Source organism: Pristis pectinata, chromosome 14 (assembly GCF_009764475.1).
Source record: "Pristis pectinata isolate sPriPec2 chromosome 14, sPriPec2.1.pri, whole genome shotgun sequence".
Taxonomy (NCBI): domain Eukaryota; kingdom Metazoa; phylum Chordata; class Chondrichthyes; order Rhinopristiformes; family Pristidae; genus Pristis; species Pristis pectinata.
Window position 1 is genome coordinate 3847846 of NC_067418.1, and position 20353 is coordinate 3868198.

General features: G+C 47.8%; 1 protein-coding gene across 8 annotated transcripts in view; it reads right to left on the minus strand.

Moving 5' to 3' along the window:
- LOC127577915 (liprin-beta-2-like) overlaps positions 1-20353 on the minus strand; it is a 285732-nt gene that overhangs the window by 249331 nt on the left and 16048 nt on the right. The window contains exon 1 of one of the 8 annotated variants that reach the window (XM_052029583.1): positions 14612-14662. The exons of the other annotated variants lie outside the window; for them this stretch is intronic. The gene's annotated coding sequence lies outside the window, so the exon portion shown is untranslated. Of the gene's footprint in view, positions 1-14611; positions 14663-20353 lie in introns of those variants that run through there. 8 annotated transcript variants of the gene reach the window in all.

Below are 20353 nucleotides of genomic sequence, written 5' to 3' on the forward strand. Positions count from 1 at the left end.
AAGGGTCTCGGCCCGAAACGTCGACTGATTATTTCCCTCCATGGATGCTGTCTGACCTGCTGGGTTCCTCCAGCACTTTTTGCATATTGCTACAGCTCTCTAACTGCCCACCCGTGTATTACCCACTAGGAACTCACAGTAATACAGCACGTAAACAGGCCCTTCAGCCCAACTCATCCATGCCGACCAAGGTGCCCATCCAAGCTAGTCCCATTTGCCTGCACTTGGCCCATATCCCTCTAAACCTTTCCCAGCTATGTTCCTGTTCAAGTGCCTTTTAACTGTGTTATTGTACCTGCCTCAATTACTTCCTCCGGCAAAGAACTTAAAGCAAAATTTCCCCAAAAGAACAGTCACACGTGTGTGCAATGTGTTCCCGAATTTATGAGATTTCTTTATTAGTCAGACGTACATCGAAACACACAGTGAAATGCATCTTTTGCGTAGAGTGTTTCTGGGGGGCAGCCCGCAAGTGTCGCCACACTTCCGGCGCCAACACAGCATGCCCACAACTTCCTAACCCACACATCTTTGGAATGTGGGAGGAAACTGGAGCACCCGGAGGAAACTCACGCAGACACGGGGAAAACGTACAAACTCCTTAAAGACAGTGGCCGGAATTGAACCTGGGTCGCTGGCGCTGTAATAGCTAACCGCTACACTGAAGCTTACCAGGGTGGAGCGAGTTAAGTAGTGAATTTTATAACCCTGATGTGGTTTCAAGACCAATCCCAAATGCTCCCTTTTTGACATCCTGGGCAACCTTCTCCAGTCAGAGGCGAAACGGTTTGGGTGTGTAGTCCTTGGAGTTTAGAAGAATGAGGGGTGACCTTATTTGAATGTACGAGATCCTGAGAGCACTTCACAGAGTAGACGTTGAGATATTTCACTAGCAATACAATCGTCCTGAGAGGAATATACTCTCACCAATGTACAGCCCCAGTTTGAAGCTTTCCTGACATTCAATACATCTGAGCAAGAGCGTTGTAGCTCGGGTTGGGTGGGGTCACTGAAGTCAGGGTTAAGCCCACAACATTCCAAGTTGGAGACAAAATGACAGCAAATTCAACTGCAGCTGATAAATTCTTTGGTATTCTCACAAAAGGTTAACCTCAGTCTACCGCCACCAAGCATAGGGTCATAGAGCACAGAGACAGGTCCTTCATCCCAACTGGTCCATGCCGACCAAGATGCCCATCTAACTTGCCCACATCTCTCCAAACCTTTCCTATTCATGTACCTGCCCAACTGTATTTTAAAAGCTGTTATTGTACCTGCCTCAACCACTTTCTCTGGCAGCTCATTCCACATAGATACCACCCTCTGTGTAAACAAAGTTGCCCCCCTCAAACTATCAAGCCCCTCTCACCTTAAACCTGTGCCCTCTAGTTCTTGATTCCATTTCTCTGGGAAAAAGAGCATTCACCCTATCTGTACCCCTCATGAGATCTATAAGATCATCCCTCAGTCTCCTATGCTCCAAGGAATGAAGTTCCAGCCTGTCCAACCTCTCCCTATAACCCATTGGGCCGAAGGGCCTGTTTCTTTGCAGTGTAACTGTACCCTAAATAGGATTAGTGTAGCTGGGCATAAAGGTCAGCATAGATGTGATGGGCTGAAGTGTCTGTTTCTACGCTCTATGACTCAATAAGGGAGGTGAAGGCAGCCGCTTAGAGAACATCAGAAGCCATGCTCACAGATTCCAAATTAAAGTGCTATCCATCTATAAAGTCAGCTGGACAACTGCATCACCACAGCCCAACTCCATCCAACATCATTTAACAGACACACAGCGGAGATTTCAAGGAAATACAGAATTGCTAGGTGTAGCAGGGGTTACAGCCCAGTGTCAGGTCCCCTGGGCTACAGAGAAAGCAGGCTGCATCTTAAAGAACTGGAGAGAAATATGACAGTCAGCAAGCAACAACACTTCCACAAAAGTATGTCTCACGATGTGGCTCCATGGAATGGAGACAGGCAGACTGGGAAACGGGGCATAGGGAGGGGAAGGAGATAGGAAATCCGAGCAATGCTTGCTGCCTGTCAGGAATATCCCCCCCTCGATACTCCTCCATCAACAGCGATGAATGATCTCACTGAACTTTCAACATAACCGGCTACACAAAAGTTGCCAAAAGCTTGAAGTGGGAGTTTTCAAGATCAATCCCAAAACCACATCTGGAAGGCTGAACTGCAACATTTGCTGCTTCAGTCACACCATTGGCAAGCTCAGCAGAAAGCTGACCTTTGTTCTCTGGTGTGAAGAAACGTGAGGAACCATGTATCAGAGTAACAAGCCTGTCAGCCCAATGCTCTTTGGGAAAGCTGTCCAATTGGAACCTCAGCATGGCTCTTTTCTCAAGGAGCTACCAGTTTTTGAAATCTTTTTTTAAAATAGAGTGGTGGACCTCAGCCAGTTCCAGCTCTCCCCACCATCGAGGACATCTGCAAGATGCAATGTCTCAGGAAGGTGACATCCATCAGAATCAGGAGCAACACACACAAAGTGCTGGAGGAATTCAGCAGGTTCAGGCAGCATCCATGGAGGGAAATGAACCAATCACCGTTTTGGGCCAAGACCCTTCATCAGGACCAGAATGAAAGAGGGCATCGGAATCAGATTTATTATCATCGAATTAGATGATGTGAAATTTGCTGTTTTGTGGCAACTGTACAGTGTAAGGACATAAAATTACAACATAAATAAATAGTGCAAAAATAACGAGGTAGTGTTTATGGATCATTTAGAAATCTAATGGCAGAGGGGAAGAAAGCTGTTCCTGAATTGTTGAGTGTGGGTCTTCAGGCTCCTGTACCTCCTCCCCAATAGTAGTAATGAGAAGAGGGTATGTCCCAGGTGGTGAGGGTCCTTAGTGATGGATTCCGCCTTCTTCGGTCACCGCCTCTTGAAGATGTCCTCGATGGTGGGGGTGGTTGTGCCCGTGATGGAGCTGGCTGAGTCTACAACCCTCTGCAGCCTCTTGCGATTCCTGTGCATTGGAGCCTCCATACCAGGCGGTGATGCAACCAGTCAGAATGCTCTCCACCGTACATCTGTAGAAATTCGCAAGACTCTTTGGTGACGTACCAAATCTCCTCAAACTCCTAACGAAGTAGAGCCACTGGTGTGCCTTCTTCGTGATTGCATCAATGCGTTGGACCAGGATAGATCCTCTGAGATGTTGACGCCCAGGAACTTGAAGATGCTCACCCTTTCCACCGCTGACCCCTCAGTGAGGACTGGTGTGGTTTCTCTCGACCTCCCCTCCCTGACCATTAAGGACCCCCACCATCCGGGACATGCCCTCTTCTCGATGCTGCCATCAGGCAGGAGGTACAGGAGCCTGAAGACCCACACCTCAAGGTTCAACAGCAGCTTCTTCCCCACTGCCATCAGGTTCTGAACCCACCTGAAAAACCCTAATTCTACCTCGGACTACATTCTCTCTCTCTCAACTTGCACAAGTGTCGTTATGTTTATTTTTTGTACACGTGCATGTTATATATAATTTAAATTTATGTTAACTTATGTTTGTCGTGCTTGTAATGTTCTGTGCTGCTGCTGTAGAAAGCTTGGTTACCCCGTGAATGTATGCCCATGACAATAAACTAGAACTTGAGGGAGGGGAAGGAACTCTCCCCACAGATGCTGCTCGACCCGCTGAGTTCCTCCAGCAGATTGTTTGTTGCTCCAAATTCAGCGTCCGCAGTGTCCTGTATCTCCATAGGTAGATAGATTCTTAACAAATGTATGCTTTATTCCAAAGTTGTTGGGGGTCTCACCCCACTGTATCTATGTAAACGCCTCCTGAACTTGACCCCTCCCTACTCTGTAAATTGCCTCCGGGCCCTACACCCCAACCTCTCTCCGGCCCCTAACCCCTCCCCGTCACTGTAAACCCCCTTCCCGCCCCTACACCCCTCCCTGTAACCCCCTACGACCCTTCCCATCTCTGTAACCCCCCCCCCCACTCCGGCTCCTACACCCACCTTGTAATCTCCTCCGGCCCTGACGCCGCTCCCCATCTCCGTAACCTCCTCCAGCCCCTACACCCCTCCGAGATCACTGCCTTCCTCCATTTCCTGACCCATTTGCCCACAGTTCTCGTTGCTCTACCTGCCCTGCCTTTATCAGCCTGGGCCCCAAGCTCCAGGCTACCCACCCCAAGCCCAGGCTTCCCACCCCAAGCCCCTCCAAATCTCTCCTGCCTTAAGCCAAACACTTTGACTAAACTTTTGTTCGCCTGTTCTAGTACATCCTCGTGCAGTGTTCCTGTGAAATACCTTAAAAGTCTTGCTACATGCAAAGACGGGAAAAACTGAAGGCAGCAAGTAGATCAACCTCTTAACCTACTGCACACATCTGAGGCACAGCAAATCCTCACACCACTTTCCTAATGAGTTCATTATTCACTGCTAAATCATAGAATATTACAGCACAGTACAGGCCCTTCGGCCCATGATGCTGTGCCGACATTTTATCCTGCTCTAAGATCTATCTAACCCTTCCCTCCCACATAGCCCTCCATTTCTCTATCATTCATGTGTCTATCTAAGAGTCTCTTAAATGTCCCTAATGTATCTGCCCCCACAACTTCTGCAGGCAGAGCGTTCCACACACCCACCACTCTCTATGTAAAAAAAAACTTACCCCGACATCCCCCTTGTATCTTCCTCCAATCACCTTAAAATTATGGCCCCTCGTGTTAGCCATTGTCGCCCTGGGAAAAAGTCTCTGACTGTCCACTCGATCTATGCCTCTTATCATCTTGTACACCTCTCATCCTCCTTCTCTCCAAAGAGAAAAGCCCGAGCTCACTCAACTATCCTCATAAGACATGCTCTCCAATCCAGGCAGCATCCTGGTAAATCTCCTCTGCACCCTCTCTAAAGCTTCCACATCCTTCCTATAATGAGAGGATCAGAACTGAACACAATACTCCAAGTGTGGTCTAACCAGAGTTCTATAGAGCTGCAACATCACCTCGCAGCTCTTGAAGGTCAACACCCCGACTTGAAGGTCAACACACCATAGGCCTTCTTAAAAACCCTATTGACCTGCGCAGCAACCTTGAGGAATCTATGGACGTGGACCCCAAGATCCCTCTGTTCCTCTACACTGCTAAGAGTCCTGCCATTAACCTTGTATTCTGCCTTCAAATTTGATCTTCCAAAGTGTATCACTTCACACTTTTACGGGTTGAACTCCATCTGTCACCTTTCAGCCCAGGTCTGCATCCGATCAATGTCCTGTTGTAATCTACAGCAGCTTTCTACACTATCCACAACACCACCAACCTTCGTGTCATCAGCAAACTTACTACCCTCACATCAAATGAAGCCAAACTCTGAACCACTTAAGTATAAAGAATGCACACAGTCTTTTTCCCAGGATTGGGGAAATCAAGAACTAAAGGGCATAGGATTAAGGTCAGGGGGAAGAGATTTAATAGGAATCAGAGGGGGAATTTTTTCACCCAGAGGGTGATACGACTATGGAACGAGCTGCCAGAGGAAGTAGATAAGGCAGGTATATTAAGAATATTTAAAAAGGGTACTTGAACAGGTACAGGGATGGGAAAGGTTTAAGAGGGATACGGGCCAAACACGAGCAAATGGGACTAGCTCAGATGGGAATCTTGGTCAGAATGGACCAGTTGGGCTGAAGGGCCTGTTTCCATACTGTATGACTCTAAAACACACCAGCAACCACTGCCAGACCACTCTACCTCGGGCACAGAGCACTCATCAAAAACCAATACAAACCTTATTCTTATATACAAAACAAATGGTGCACATACTGTGTTGGATTTAATAAAAACCAGAGATCACAAACACTGATCTTTTAAAACTTATTTTAGAGACTAGTACTGTTTCCATTTCCCAGGGAAAATAAAGGACAAGGTGGACAAAGGATGACATGGTGAGGGAGAGATGGAGGGGAGGGAGATGGGAGAGAGACACAATGCCCGATGCAGAGAACGGGAAGACAACTACATGAAATCATGGGGAATCATTTTATTTATTCATTTTTTGGGATCTTTCTGTGCTGGTCCAGCCAGCATTTATCACCAATCCCTGATTATCCTTGCAGTGGTGCTGAAGAGCATTAGATCAGGCAGAACCCACACCAGACAGCATCTCTTCCTTTCACAACCTCTACGCAGGGACCAGTGGGCTAACTCACGTCTCATCATCTTAATCAACTTTCCTTGTGGTAATCCCCACAAGCCTGGGAAGAACCTTCGGCCAGTCTTCCGGAACAGTCTAGATTTGTTCATGTGAATCGTTAAGGTCCCTGGCTGAAAAACTACTGACCCTATCAAACACATTCCTTCCAAATGATCAAATACACAGCCTCCTCACTCCAAAAACACTGACAGTCACTGGCAACTTTTCAGACAAGCTATAGACAGGAGCTCTTGGGATTTAACGCAGCTAAAATGCAAAGCACAAAGATAGTGTTATAAAAAGGTGAAATGGACAGGTTTGAGTAACCAATCGAACAAAGTTTCAGAGAATCATAGAATTTTACAACACAGGAACAGGCCCTTCAGCCCACCTTGCCCATGCTGACTGTGATGCCTATCTACACTATTCCCATTTGCCTGCATTTGGTCCGTATCCCTCTGCACCTTTCTCAAGTTCCTGAGCAAATGCCTTTTAAATATTGTATGCATCCCCACCACTTCCTCTGGCAGCTCGTTTCGAACATTCACCACCCTCTGTGTGGAAAAACCCCCTCAGTTAGCATAACACTATTTCAGCGCCAGCGACCCGGGTTCAATTCCCACCACTGCCTGCAAGGAGTTTGTATGTTCTCCCCGTGTCTGCGTGGGTTTCCTCCGGGTGCTCCGGTTTCCTCCCACATTCCAAAAGACGTTCGGGTTAGGAAGTTGCGGGCATGCTGCGTTGGTGCTGGAAGCGTGGCGACACTTGCGGGCTGCCCCCCAGAACACTACACACAAAAGATGTATTTCACTGTGTGTTTCGGTGTACGTGTGACTAATAAAGATATCTCATCTTAAATTTTCTCTCCTCTCACTTTAAATCTGTGCCCTCTAGTTGTAGATTCCCTTGTCCTGGGGAAAAGGGATTCTGACCATCTCCACTACGTGTGCTCTTTATAAATCTCTGCAAGGTCACCCCTCAACCCCCCTACATTCCTGTGAGAATAAACCTAGCCTGTCCAATCTCTCCTTATAACTACAGCTGTCCATTCCAGGCAATGTCCTGGTGAATCTCTTCTGCACTCTCTCTATTGCTACCACATCCTTCCTGTACTGCAGTGACCAGAACCGTACACAATACTCCAAGTGCGGTCTAACCAATGTTTGGTACAATAGCAACATGACAACCCAACTCAAGCCTCAGCCCATGAAGGCAAGAATGCCAAATGCTTTCTTCACTACCCTATCCACCAGTGTCACCACTTTCAGCGAGCTGTTGACTTACACCCCAAGGTCTCTCTGTACATCAATGCTCCACTGATCTGCCACTTTCTCTTTAGGTCCTACCAAAATTCCCAAAGTGCATTACCTCTCGCTTCTCTGGATTAAACTCCATCTGCCACCAATCCACCCAGTGGTTTTCTCAGCATCCCAACTTCCCAAAAAACAAACTGCTGGAGGAACTCGGCAGGTCTGTGGGGGGGGGGGGGTGGAATGGACAGTCGATGTTTCAGGTCAAGACCTTTCATTCGTCCTGATGCAGGGTTTCGACAACTCCTCCACACCCCCCCCCCCCCCCCCCACCCGCCAACCACAGATGCTGCCTGACCCACTGAGTTCCTCCAGCATCTTGTGTGTTGCTCCGGATTCCAGCGTCTGCAGTCTCTTGGGTCTCCAGTTTAGCAGCCGTTTTCCACTGGGTACTCAATGGGCAGACTAGCCTCTCTCAGTGTTGTAGTGACTGAACAAGAACAAAGAGAATGTCCCAGAGACCTTTACAAATAATGAGGTATTCTTGATGCATGGTCACTGTTGCAATGTGAGAATAATTGAGAAAGTGTGGTGTACTGAACCAATATTTATCTCTCAGCCACAAAGAATAAAGCAGATAATCAGACCATTTAACACAACCATTTGTGGGAGAGTGTGCTGCACAAAGTCTCCTGGCACTTTTCCAAGATTATAACAGTAACCACTCTTCAAAAGTACATTATGTTAAGAAACAGAGCACTGAGGCCGTGAAGAAATCTATGTAAATCCAAGCTCTTCCCTTCAATTAAATCTGTACTTATCTAACATCTCTCAATGTCACTTTCAACCAGATATTTATCCACATCCTTTGTACAGGAAATTAAATCAAAACACAGTATTAATTCACTTTGATGGCAGTCTATTTCTGTGCTACTGATGCGATGCCAAGTTCCTTCCACAACTAGAAACTTGAATTTACGTAGCATTTTTAACCTGGTGGTTACTCAGTCTCAAGATGGCACTTTGGAGTATTAATTTTTTAAAAAATCGATATTTAACACAGAGACAGAAAACGAGATATTGGGTTCGATCACCAAAATAGGTGTCTATTTGTCCAAGGTTAAAGGAGTATCTTGAAGGAGGGGTTTAGGGAGGGAATTCCAGAGATTCGAACATAGAACAGGCCCTTCGGCCCACAATGTCTGTGCTGACCATGATGCCAAATTAAACCAAACCTATCTGCCTGCACATGATCCATATCCCTCCATTCCCTGCATGTTCACGTGCCTGTCCAAATGACTCTTAAATGCCACTATCATGCCTACTTCAATCAACACCCCTGGCAGCGTGTTATAGGCACCCACCACTCTCTGTGAAAAAGCTTGCCCCGCACATTTCCTTTAAACTTACTCCCTCTCACCTCAAATGCACACCCTCCAGAATTTGGTATTTCTAACCTGGGAAAAACACTCTGACTGTCTACTCTATTTATGCCTCTTATAATTTTATAAACTTCTGTCAGGTCTCCCCTCAGCCTCTGCCAGAGAAATCAGCCCAAGTTTGTCCAACCTCTCCTGAAAGCTAATACTCTCTAATCCAGGCAGCATCCTGGTGAACCTCTTCTGCACCCTCTCCAAAGCCTCCACGTCCTTCCTGTAATGCGGTGACCAGAACTGCACACAACTGTAGCAGTTAGCGTAACGCTATTACAGCGCCAGCAACCCGGGTTCAATTCCGGCCACTGTCTGTAAGGAGTTTGTACCTTCTCCACATGTCTGTGTGGGTTTCCTCCGGGTGCTCCGGTTTCTTCCCACATTCCACAGACGTATGGGTTAGGAAGTTGTGGGCGTGCTATGTTGGCGCCAAAAGTGTGGTGACACTTTCAGGCTGCCCCCAGAACACTCTACGCAAAAGATGCATTTCACTGTGTGTTTCGATGTATGTGTGACTAATAAAGAAATCTTAATTCTCCAAATGTTGCCTAACCAAAGTTTTACACAGCTGCTACAAGACTTCCTGACATTTGTACTCAATGCCCCAACCAATGAAGGCAACAATGAAGCTTAGGGCCCAGGCTTAATCGAAAATGGTGGAGCTGTGAACATGAGGGACAAGCCCAGACGTGTAGGACCATAGAAATAGATAGATAGATTGATTTGGGGCATAATTAGGGTGAATGTGCAGTCTTTTTCCCCAGGGTTGAGGAATCAAGAACTAGAGGGCAGAGGTTTAAGGTGAGAGGGGAGGGATTTAATAGGAACACGTGGGAAACTTTTTACCCAGAAAGTGGTCAGTATATGGAATGAGCTGCCAGAGGAAGTGATTGAAGCAGGTATATTAACAGTTAAAAGACACTTTGTCAGATACATAGATAGGAAAGGAGTTTCACCCTGCAGAGTTGGGAGTTGGAGCGAGATTTGGAGCAGGAGCTTTGAAAAGAAGCAAGTCTCTGCGCTGGAGAGTTTCACCTTGCAGGAGTCTGGAAGAGGTACATTTGCAAATCGATAATTGACTGGCTAATTACCAGCAAGCAATAAAAAGGTAGGCTCAAGCCGAGCAGCTATTGTTGGAGGACCTGTGTTAGAGTGGGGGACTGAGGTTTCGGCTCAAGAGGCTTCAGTGAGAGGAAGCAAAGTCTCTGGTAAGTTTCTTCCTTTAGTGCCAGACTAGAGTAGTGAGAATGGCTCGTGTCAGTGATGTGTTCATCTTGTGAGATGTGGAAGTTCTGGGAGACCTCCAGTCTCCCTGATAGCTACATCTACACGAGGTGCATCCAGCTGCAGCTCCTTACAGACCGGGTTAGGGAACTGGAGCTGCAGCTGGATGACCTTCGGCTCCTACAGGAGAATGAGAAGTTCATAGATAAGAGCTACAGGGAGGCAGTCACTCCTAAGCTGCAGGAGGCAGGTATCTGGGTGACTGTCAGAAGGACGTAGAATAGGCAGATAGTGCAGAGTACCTCTGTGGCCGTTCCCCTCAATAACAGGTATACCTCTTTGGATACTGTTCGTGGGGGGGGTGGAAACGACCTACTAGGGGAAAGTGCAGTGACCAGGTCTCTGGCACTGAGCCTGGTCATGTGGCGCAGAAGGGAAGGGGGGAAGAAGAGGAAAGCGTTAGTGATAGGGGATTCCATAGTAAGGGGGGGGGGGGGCAGACAGGAGATTCTGTGGACGTGAAAGAGATTCCCAGATGCCAGGGTCTGGCATGTCTTGGATCGGGTCCACAGTATTCTGAAGGGGGGAGGGCGAACAGCCAGAGGTCATGGTACATATTGGTACCAATGACATAGGTAGGAAAAGAGATGAGGTCCTGGAGGGAATATAGGGAGTTAGGTAAGAAACTGAAAAGCAGGACCTCGAGGGTAGTAATCGCTGGATTGCTACCTGTGCCACATACCAGTGAGGGTAAGAATAGGATGATTTGGCAGATGAATGTGTGGCTGAGGAGTTGGTGCAGGGGGCAGGAGACACTTGGCTGTCACAAGGGAAGAAATGGCTGCTGGATATTCCAGGCTTTAGATGTTTCAAAGGGCACAGGAAGGAGGTAAAAGAGGTGGGGGGGTGGCTTTGCTGATCAGGGACAGTGTCACAGCTGTAGATAGGGAGGACGTCCTGGAGGGGTCGTCCACTAAGTCAGTGTGGGTGGAAGTCAGAAACAGGAAGGGAGCGATCACTCTATTGGGAGTATTCTACAGACCACCACCCCCCCCCCCCCCCCCCCCCAATAAGAGAGATGCTGAGGAGCAGTTCGGGAGGCAGATTTTTGAGAAGTGCAAAAATAACAGGGTTGTTGTCATGGGTGATTTCAACTTCCCTAATACTGATTGGCACCTCCTTAGTGTAAAGGGGGTAGATGGGACAGAGCTTGTTCGGTGTGTCCAGGAAGAATTCCTGACACAGTATGTGGACAGGCCGACTGGAGGAGAGGCCATACTGGACCTGGTACTAGGCAATGAGCCTGATCAGGTTTCAGACCTCTCAGTGGGAGAGCATTTTGGAGACCATAACTCCTTGACCTTTACCATAGCCTTGGAGAGGGATTGGAGCAGACGATATGGGAAAGTATTTAATTGGGGGAGGGGGAATTATGATGCTATTAGGCAGGAACTTGGGAGCCTAAATTGGGAGCAGATGTTCTTGGGGAAGTGCACAGTGGAAATAAAGTAAGATCTTTATTAGTCACATGTACATAGAAACACACAGTGAAATGCATCTTTTGCGTAGAGTGTTCTAGGGGCAGCCTGCAAGTGTCACCGCTCTTCTGGCATCAACATAGCGTGCCCACAACTTCCTAAACCATACATCTTTGGAATGTGGGAGGAAACCGGAGCACCCGGAGGAAACCCACGCAGTCACGGGGAGAACATACAAACTCCTTACAGACAGCGGTGGGAATTGAACCTGGGTCGCTGGCGCTGTAATAGCATTAATGTGGAGGTTGTTTAGGGAGTACTTGCATGGGCTTCTGGATAGGTTTGTCCCATCGAGGCAGTGTAAGGATGGTAGAGTGAAGGAACCGTAGTTGTCAAGAGATGTAGAATATCTTGTCAAGAGGAAGAAAGAAGCTTACCTAAGGTTTAGAAAGCAAGGATCAGACAGGGCTCTGGAGAGTTACAAGGTAGCCAGGAGGGAGCTTAAGAATGGATTTAGGAGAGCTAGAAGGGGGCACGAGAAGGAATAAGGAAAACCCCAAGGCGTTCTACACGTATGTGAAGAATAGGAGGATGACTAGAGTGAGGGTAAGACCGATCAGGGATAAAAGAGGAAACATGTGCCTGGAGTCGGAAGAGGTAGAGGAGATCCTTAATGAATACTTTGCTTCAGTATTCACCAGTGAGCGAGACCTTGACATTTGTGAGCATGGCATACAACAGGCTGATACGCTACAGCACGTCGATGTGAAGAAAGAGGATGTGCTGGAACTTTTGAAAAACATTAGGATAGATAAGTCACCGGGGCCGGAGGGGATATATCCAAGGTTATTACAGGAAGCAAGAGAAGAGATTGCTGCGCCTTTGGCGATGATCTTTGCATCCTCATTGGCCACAGGAGTAGTGCCAGATGATTGGAGGGTGGCAAATGTCGTTCCTTTGTTCAAGAAAGGGAGTAGGGATAACCCAGGGAATTATATGTATATGGAGTGAGTATTCATGAAGTGAGTCATACTTCAGTGGTGGGCAAATTACTGGAGAAGATTCTTAGAGACAGGATTTATGAGCATTTGGAGAAGCATAGGCTGATTAGAGACAGTCAGCATGGCTTTGTGAGGGGCTGGTCATGCCTCATGAGCTGATTGAATTCTTTGAGGATGTGACAAAGCACATTAATGAAGGTAGAGCAGTGGATGTGGTATACGTGGATTTTAGTAAGGTGTTTGATAAGGTTCCTCATGGAAGGTTCATTCAGAAAGTGAGGAGGCATGGAATCCAGGGAAACTTGGCTGTGTGGATTCAAAATTGGCTCACCCATAGAAGACAGAGGGTGGTTGTAGACGGAGCATATTCTGCCTGGACGCTGGTGACCAGTGGTGTTTCACAGGGATCTGTTCTGGGACCCCTGCTCTCTGTGATTTTTATAAATGACTTGGATGAGGATGTGGGAGGGTGGGTTAGTAAATTGCAGATGACACGAAGGTTGGTGGTGTTGTGAATAGTGTAGAAGGTTGCTGTAGGTTACAACAGGACATTGATAGGATGCAGAGCTGGGCTGAGAAGTGGCAGATGGAGTTCAATCCAGAAAAGTGTGAAGTGATACACTTTGGAAGATTGAATTTGAAAGCAGAATACAAGGTCAATGGCAGGACTCTTAGCAGTGTGGAGGAACAGAGGGATCTTGGGGTCCACGTCCACAGATCCCTCAAGGTTGCCTCACACGTTAATAGGGTTGTTAAGAAGGCATATGGTGTGTTGGCCATTAGTCAGCTTCATTCATTGAGTTCAAGAGCTGTGAAGTAATGTTGCAGCTCTTTTAAACTCAGGTTAGACCACACTTGAAGTATTGTGTTCAGTTCTAGTCGCCACATTATGGGAAGGATGTGGAAGCTTTAGAGAGGGTGCAGAGGAGATTTACCAGGATGCTGCCTGGATTGGAGAGCATGTCTTATGAAGATAGGTTGAGCGAGCTAGGGCTTTTCTCTTTGGAGAGGAGGAGGATGAGAAGTGACTTGAGAGGTGCACAAGATGATATGAGGCATAGATCAAGTGGACAGCCAGAGACATTCTCTCCCGAGGGCGACAATGGCTAACTCAAGGGGACATAATTTTAAGGTGACTGGAGGAAGATATAAGGGGGATGTCAGGGGTAAGTTGTTTTTTTTTTGTTACATAGAGCAGTGGGTGTATGGAACGCACTGCTGGCAGAGGTGGTGGAGGCAGATACATTGGGGACATTTAAGAGACTCTTAGATAGCCCTCCATCAGGGCTAAGAGTCTCTTAATTTTTCTATCATTCATGTGTATGTGGGAGGGAAGGGTTAGAAAGATCTTAGAGCAGGATAAAACATCAGCACAAAGGCCTGTGCTGTGCTGTAACGTTCTATGAAATGTGTAGAGAGATATGAACCAAACACAGACAAATGAGCATCTTGGTTGGCATGGACCAGTTGGGCTGAATGGCCTGTTTCCGTGCTGTATATCTCATGACTCTAATAAATCTCAACCAATGAAGCAATTGTTCACACTTCACTGCAGTACTGAATCCGTTCACCTATATAAATCATAGTCGTAGAACTGGGGCCCATTGCGTTTGCACTGAATATTCGGCACCACATTTACACTGATCCCATTTTATTCTCCTCATCTTCCCATCAGCTGAGCCAGAATTCCACCCCTCACCTACACACGAGGGGTAATTTACAGCGGCCAACTAACCCACCGACCTGCACGTTTTTGGGTTGTAGGAGGAAACCCACATGATCATAGGGTGAATGTCCACACAGACAGCACCGGAGGTCAGGATTGAACCTGGATTGCTGGAACCACGAGGCAGTGGCTCTTCTAGCTGTGCTAATTTGCTACCCTTGCATACGGATCCTGAACCCATGAATTTTCATCTCAAGCATACTGCAGCCCAAGCAAAACAGCCAGCCACATCAGATAATGAGACAAAACCCAGCACTGGCTACACAGAACCAAGAGATTATGCTGCAGCCTCAGGGTTAATAGGACTTTGTTTAAAAAACAAACATACCGAGGAGACTTATGCAACTTGTCCATCGAACTGTTTTTCCTCTCTGTGACCTTCAGAACGTTCCCCTGCCTCCCCAGAGGAAGTCTACAGGGACGTGACGGATGCACAGTGGTGTGGTCCCAGAGAAGGGGCGTGCTTGGAAAGTTCAAGGATTTCCTCAGCAGCTTTCATCCAAGCACAGGATTCGCAAACAGGACTGGAGGAAAGTGCTGAAGTCCCTCCCCATCGGCAAGGATGCAAACAAAAAATAGTTTGTACACTTTGGGCCCTATTTAATATTTCACTGAGGAAATTGGTGTTACAGAGTCACAGAATAATACATCATGGAAACAGGTCCTTCAGCCCAATTTGTGCGTGCCAACCAAGGTGAACATCTAAACTAGTCCCATTTGCCCTCAGTTGGCCCATATCCCTCTAAACCTTTCCTATCCAAATATATGCAGGCATGGTAGTGTAGTGGTTAGCGTAACACTTTACAGAGCCAGCGACCCAGCTTCAATTCCGGCCGCCGTCTGTAAGGAGTTTGTACGTTCTCCCCGTGTCTGCGTGGGTTTGCTCCGGTTTCCTCCCAAAGACATACGGGTTAGGAAGTTGTGGGCATGCTATGTTGGCGCCGGAAGCGTGGCAACACTTACGGGCTGCCCCCAGAACACTCTACGCAAAAGATGCATTTCACTGTGTGTTTCGCTGTACATGTGACTAATAAAGATCTTATCTACCTTATATTAAACACTGTAATTGTACCCACCTCTACCACTTCCTCTGGCAGCTCGTTCCATACACCCACCACCCTCTGAGTGAGAAAAAGTTGCCCCTCAGGTCCCTTTTAAATCTTTCCCCTTTTAAACCTGTGCCTTCTAGTTTAGGACTCCCCTACCCTGGGGAAAAGACTGCGACCACCAACCTTTTCTATGCCTCTCATGATTTTATAAACCTCTAGCCATAAATTCACTCCTTTATTCTTGATCTCTTCCTAGCAACCCTCGTTTCCAATAATGTATAAAATGCCTTCTGATTTTTCTTAATCCTACTTGTCATGGACATTTGATGGCCCCTTCTGGCCCTCCTAATCTCCTGCTTTTCTTTCTCACTTTCTTTATATTCCTTAGGAGGCCTCGTCTGATTTCAGCTTCCTGAACCTTACAAATGCTTCCTTTGCCTTTATGACTAAATTTACAACATCTTTCATCATCCAATGTTCCCAAACCTTGTCATCCTCGTCTTTCCTCCTTACTGGGACATCAGTCCTGAATTCTGATTAGCTGGTCTTTAAACGACTCCCACATGCCTGATGTGGACTTGCCCAATAACACCTCCTCTCCTTAACTCCTGCCCAATAACGTTGTCATCAGCCTTTCCCCAATTTAGCGCTTTCCCCTGAGGTCCAGACTTATCCTTATTCATTACCATCTTAAATCCTAACGAGTTGTGCTCACTATTCCCAAAATGTTCTCCCACTGAAACCCCAGGCTCATTTTTCAATACAAGGTCTAGTATGGCCCCTCTTCCAGTTGGACTATTAACATACTGTTCCAAGAAACCCTCTTGGATGCACCTAACACATTCTGCCCCATCCAAGACTCATGGACAAAGGAAGACCCAGTCAAAATTGAGGAAGTTAAAGTCTCCCTCTACAAGGACCCTGTTGCATTTACATCTCTCCATAATCTGCCTGCATATCTGTTCCTCAATGTCCCCACCGATAACCCCCCCCGGCACTTATCCCTACAACCCGCACCAAGTGCTGCACCTGTCCCTACACCTCCTCTCTCACCACCATTCAGGGTCCAAGGGCGTCACTTATCGCATCCGGTGCGGTCTCCTGTACGTCGGTGAGACCCGACGCAAATTGGGTAACCATTTCGTCGAGCACCTTCGCTCCATCCGCCACAACAGCCAGGATCTCCCGGTGGCCACCCACCTCAATTCCACATCCCACTCCCACACTGACATGTCTGTCCACGGCCTCCTCTGCTGCCACGTTGAGGCCAGGTGCAGGTTGGAGGAACAATATACCGCCTTGGGAGTCTCCAACCTGACGGCCTCAACATTGATTTCTCTAACTTCTGGTAACCCCACCCCTTCTTTTTCTCCACCCCCCCCCCCCAACTCCTTTGTCTTCCCTTATTCCCCGTGGCTCCCCACACCTTGATGACCTGCCCATCTCCTCTCCTCCCCACCTTTATTCCATGGTCCACTGCCCTCTCCTACCGGATTCCTCCTTCCTCAGCCTTTTGCCTCTTCCACCGATCACCTCTCAGCTTCTTATATCTCCCCCCTCCCCCACCCACCCACCTACCTTCCCCCCCCCCCCCCCTCACCTGGACTCACCTGTCCCCTGCCTGCCTGTGCTCCTCCCCCTCCCCCCACCTTCTTATTCTGGCTTCTGCCCTCTTCCTTTCCAGTCCTGATGAAGGGTCTCGACCCGAAACGTCGACTGTTTATTTCCCTCCACGGATGCTGCCTGACCTGCTGAGTTCCTCCAGCACTTTGTGTGTGTTGCTCCAGATTCCAGCATCTGCAGAATCTCTTGTGTCTCCCCAATAAGATGAGATTTCTTTATTAGTCACATGTACATCGAAACACACAGTGAAATGCATCTTTTGCATAGAGTGTTCTGGGGGCAGCCCGCAAGTGTCGTCATGCTTCCGGCGCCAACATAGCACGCCCACAACTTCCTAACCCGTACGTCTTTGGAATGTGGGAGGAAACCAGAGCACCCGGAGGAAACCCACGCGGACACGGTGAGAACGTACAAACTCCTTACATTCTCCCTGTGCCGGAAGACAGTAGCCAGAATTGAACCCGGTCTCTGGTGCTGTAATAGCATTATGCTAAATGCTACCCATATCGCCTCAGTGGATGAGCCCTCCAGTATGTCCTCTGAGTGCAGCTGTGACATTTGCCCCAATTAGTCATGCAACACCCCCACCCCTTACCGCCTTCTCCGTCACGTGTGAAACATTGAAACCCTGCAATGTTGAGCTGCCAATCCTGTCTCTCTGTCAACCAAGTCTCTGTAATGGCCACAACATGCACTGCTCCAGGCTCGAAGTTCATCACCCTTGTCCTTAATAGTCCTTGCATTGAAATAAATGTACTGCAGTCCATCAGTCCCACCATGTTCATTTAGCTGGCTCTGCCCATCTTTCCTATCAGACTTACTTCACCTAACCCCTACTTTTCCTCAATCTCTCCACCTGCTGCCCTGTTGCTCTGGTTCCCACCTCACGACCACTCTAGTTTAAACCCACCTGTGTGCCTATCTGGACACATCCCACCTGCCTGAATTAATTCCATCTCCCTCTATGCCCTGCTCATCCAAGTGCCTGTCCAGATGCCTCTTAAATGTTACCGTTCCTGCCTCCACCACCTCCTCTGGCAGCTCGTCCCCGATACCAACCACTCTGTGTGGAAAAATTTACCCCTCGGATATCCTTAAAACCTCTTCCCTCTCACCCTAAACCTATGCCGTCTAGTTTTAGACACCCTTACCATTGGAAACGGACACTGGCTATCGACCCTAACTATCCCCCTAACAATTTTATGCACCTCCATGGAGTCTCCTCTCAACTTCCTTCGCTCCAGGGAAAATGACCCAGCCTATCCAATCTCTCCTTATAACTCAAGCCCTCCAGTCCCAGTAACTTCCTTGTGAATCTATTCTGCACCCTTTCCAGCTTAATCACATCCTTCCTGTAGTGTGGTGACCAGAACTATTTACAAGACTCCAAGTGCATCCTAACCAGCTTTTCGAACAACTGTATCACGACATCCCAAATCTTATACTCAATGCTTTATTGGCCTAATGCAATATGCCTTCCTCACCACCCTGTCTACCTGTGTTGCCACTTTCAGGGAACCCCAAGGTCTCTCTGTTCAAAATAAAAAGCACCCTGGGCCCCTGCCATTCACAGTGTATGTCCTGCCCTGGTTTAACTTTCCAAATTGCATCACTTCACAATCGTCTGAGTTAAATTCCATCTGCCATTTCCTTGCCAGGCAATCACTATCCTGTTGTAACCTTGGACAACCTTCTTCACTGTCCATGATACCACCAACTTCTGTGTCATCTGTAAACTTACTAATCATGCCGTCTACATTCTCATCCAAATAATTGACACACATGACAAACAACAAAGGAAGAACATCTCTCCACCCTCTGCCTCCCTACAATCAAACCGATTTTGTATCCAATCGGCGAGCTCAGTCTTGATTTCCTGTGTTCTAATCTTCCAGACCAGCCTACCACAAGGGACCCTGTCAAAGGCCTTGCTAAGGTCTGTATAGGCAATGCCTACTACCCTGCCTTCATCAATCCTCTTGGTGACCTCTTCAAAACTCATAAGACACGACTTCCCACGCACAAAGCCATGCTGACTATCCCTAATCAGTCCTTGCCTTTACAAATGCAAATAAATCCTACCCCTCTAGTATTTGACATCTCCACCCTGGTAGATAGTCTTTGTCCCCTGACTATGCCTCTTGTTATTTTATATACTTCCATCAGGTCACCCCTCAGCCTCTGATGCTCTGGAGAAAACAACCCAAGTCTGTCCACACTCTCCTTAGAACAAGTGCAGTCCTGTCCAGGCAGCATCCTGGTGAACCTCTGCAGCACCCTCTCTGAACCTCTGCAGCACCCTCTCTGAACCTCTGCAGCACCCTCTCTGAACCTCCACATCCTTCCTGTAATGGGGCAACCAGAACAGCACACAGTACTCTAAATATGGCCTAGCCAAAGTTTCATACAGCTGCAACATGACTTCCCAACTTTTATACTCGATGCCCCCACTGATGTAGGCAAGTACACCGTGTGCCATTTTTACCACCCTGTCCACCTGTGCTGCCAATTTCAGGGAGTTAAGCACTTGCCCCCCCCAAGATCCCCCCTGTACAGTAATGTTCCCATGGTCCTGCCATTAACTATGCACTTCCCTCTTGCATTTGACCTCCATTGGCTCAGTGGGTAGCACTCTTGCTTTGGGCAGGCACAGCAGTGCAGCGGTTAGCGTAACGCTTTACAGCGCCAGCGACCCCGGTTCAATTCCGGCCGCTGTCTGTAAGGAGTTCGTACGTTCTCCCTGTGTCTGCATGGGTTTCTTCCAGGTGCTCCGGTTTCCTCCCACGTTCCAAAGACGTACGGGTTAGGAAGTTGTGGGCGTGCTACGTTGGCGTCGGAAGCGTGGCGACGCTTGCGGGCTGCCCCCAGAACACTACGCAAAAGATGCATTTCACTGTGTGTTTTGATGTACATGTGACTAATAAAGAAATCTTATATCTTAAAATGCAGCAACTCACACTTGTCCAGATTAAATTCTGCTTGGCTTTTCTCTGCCTAAATTTCAAACGAACCTATACCCTGCTGTATCCTTCGACAACCTCCTTCATATCCACAACTCCACCAACCTTCATGTGGCCTGCAAACCTATTAATCATACTATCCACATTTTCACCCATATCACATCTTTAATACAAAGAACAGAGGCCCCAGCACTGATCCGTGTTGAACACCGCCGGTCACAGACCCCCAGTCAGAAAAGCACCCCTACAACACTACCCATGTAGCTTTGCTGGACATTCCCCCGGGATATCGTCTCCAAGTCCTGGCGTAATGTTCTCCCTAATCAATAGGTCAACTCCCCCCTCCCACCTCTGTCACATCAATACCCTGGAACATGTTGATGCCGGTTCTGCCCATACTTCAATCACGTTTCCAAAACAGCTACAATATCACAACCC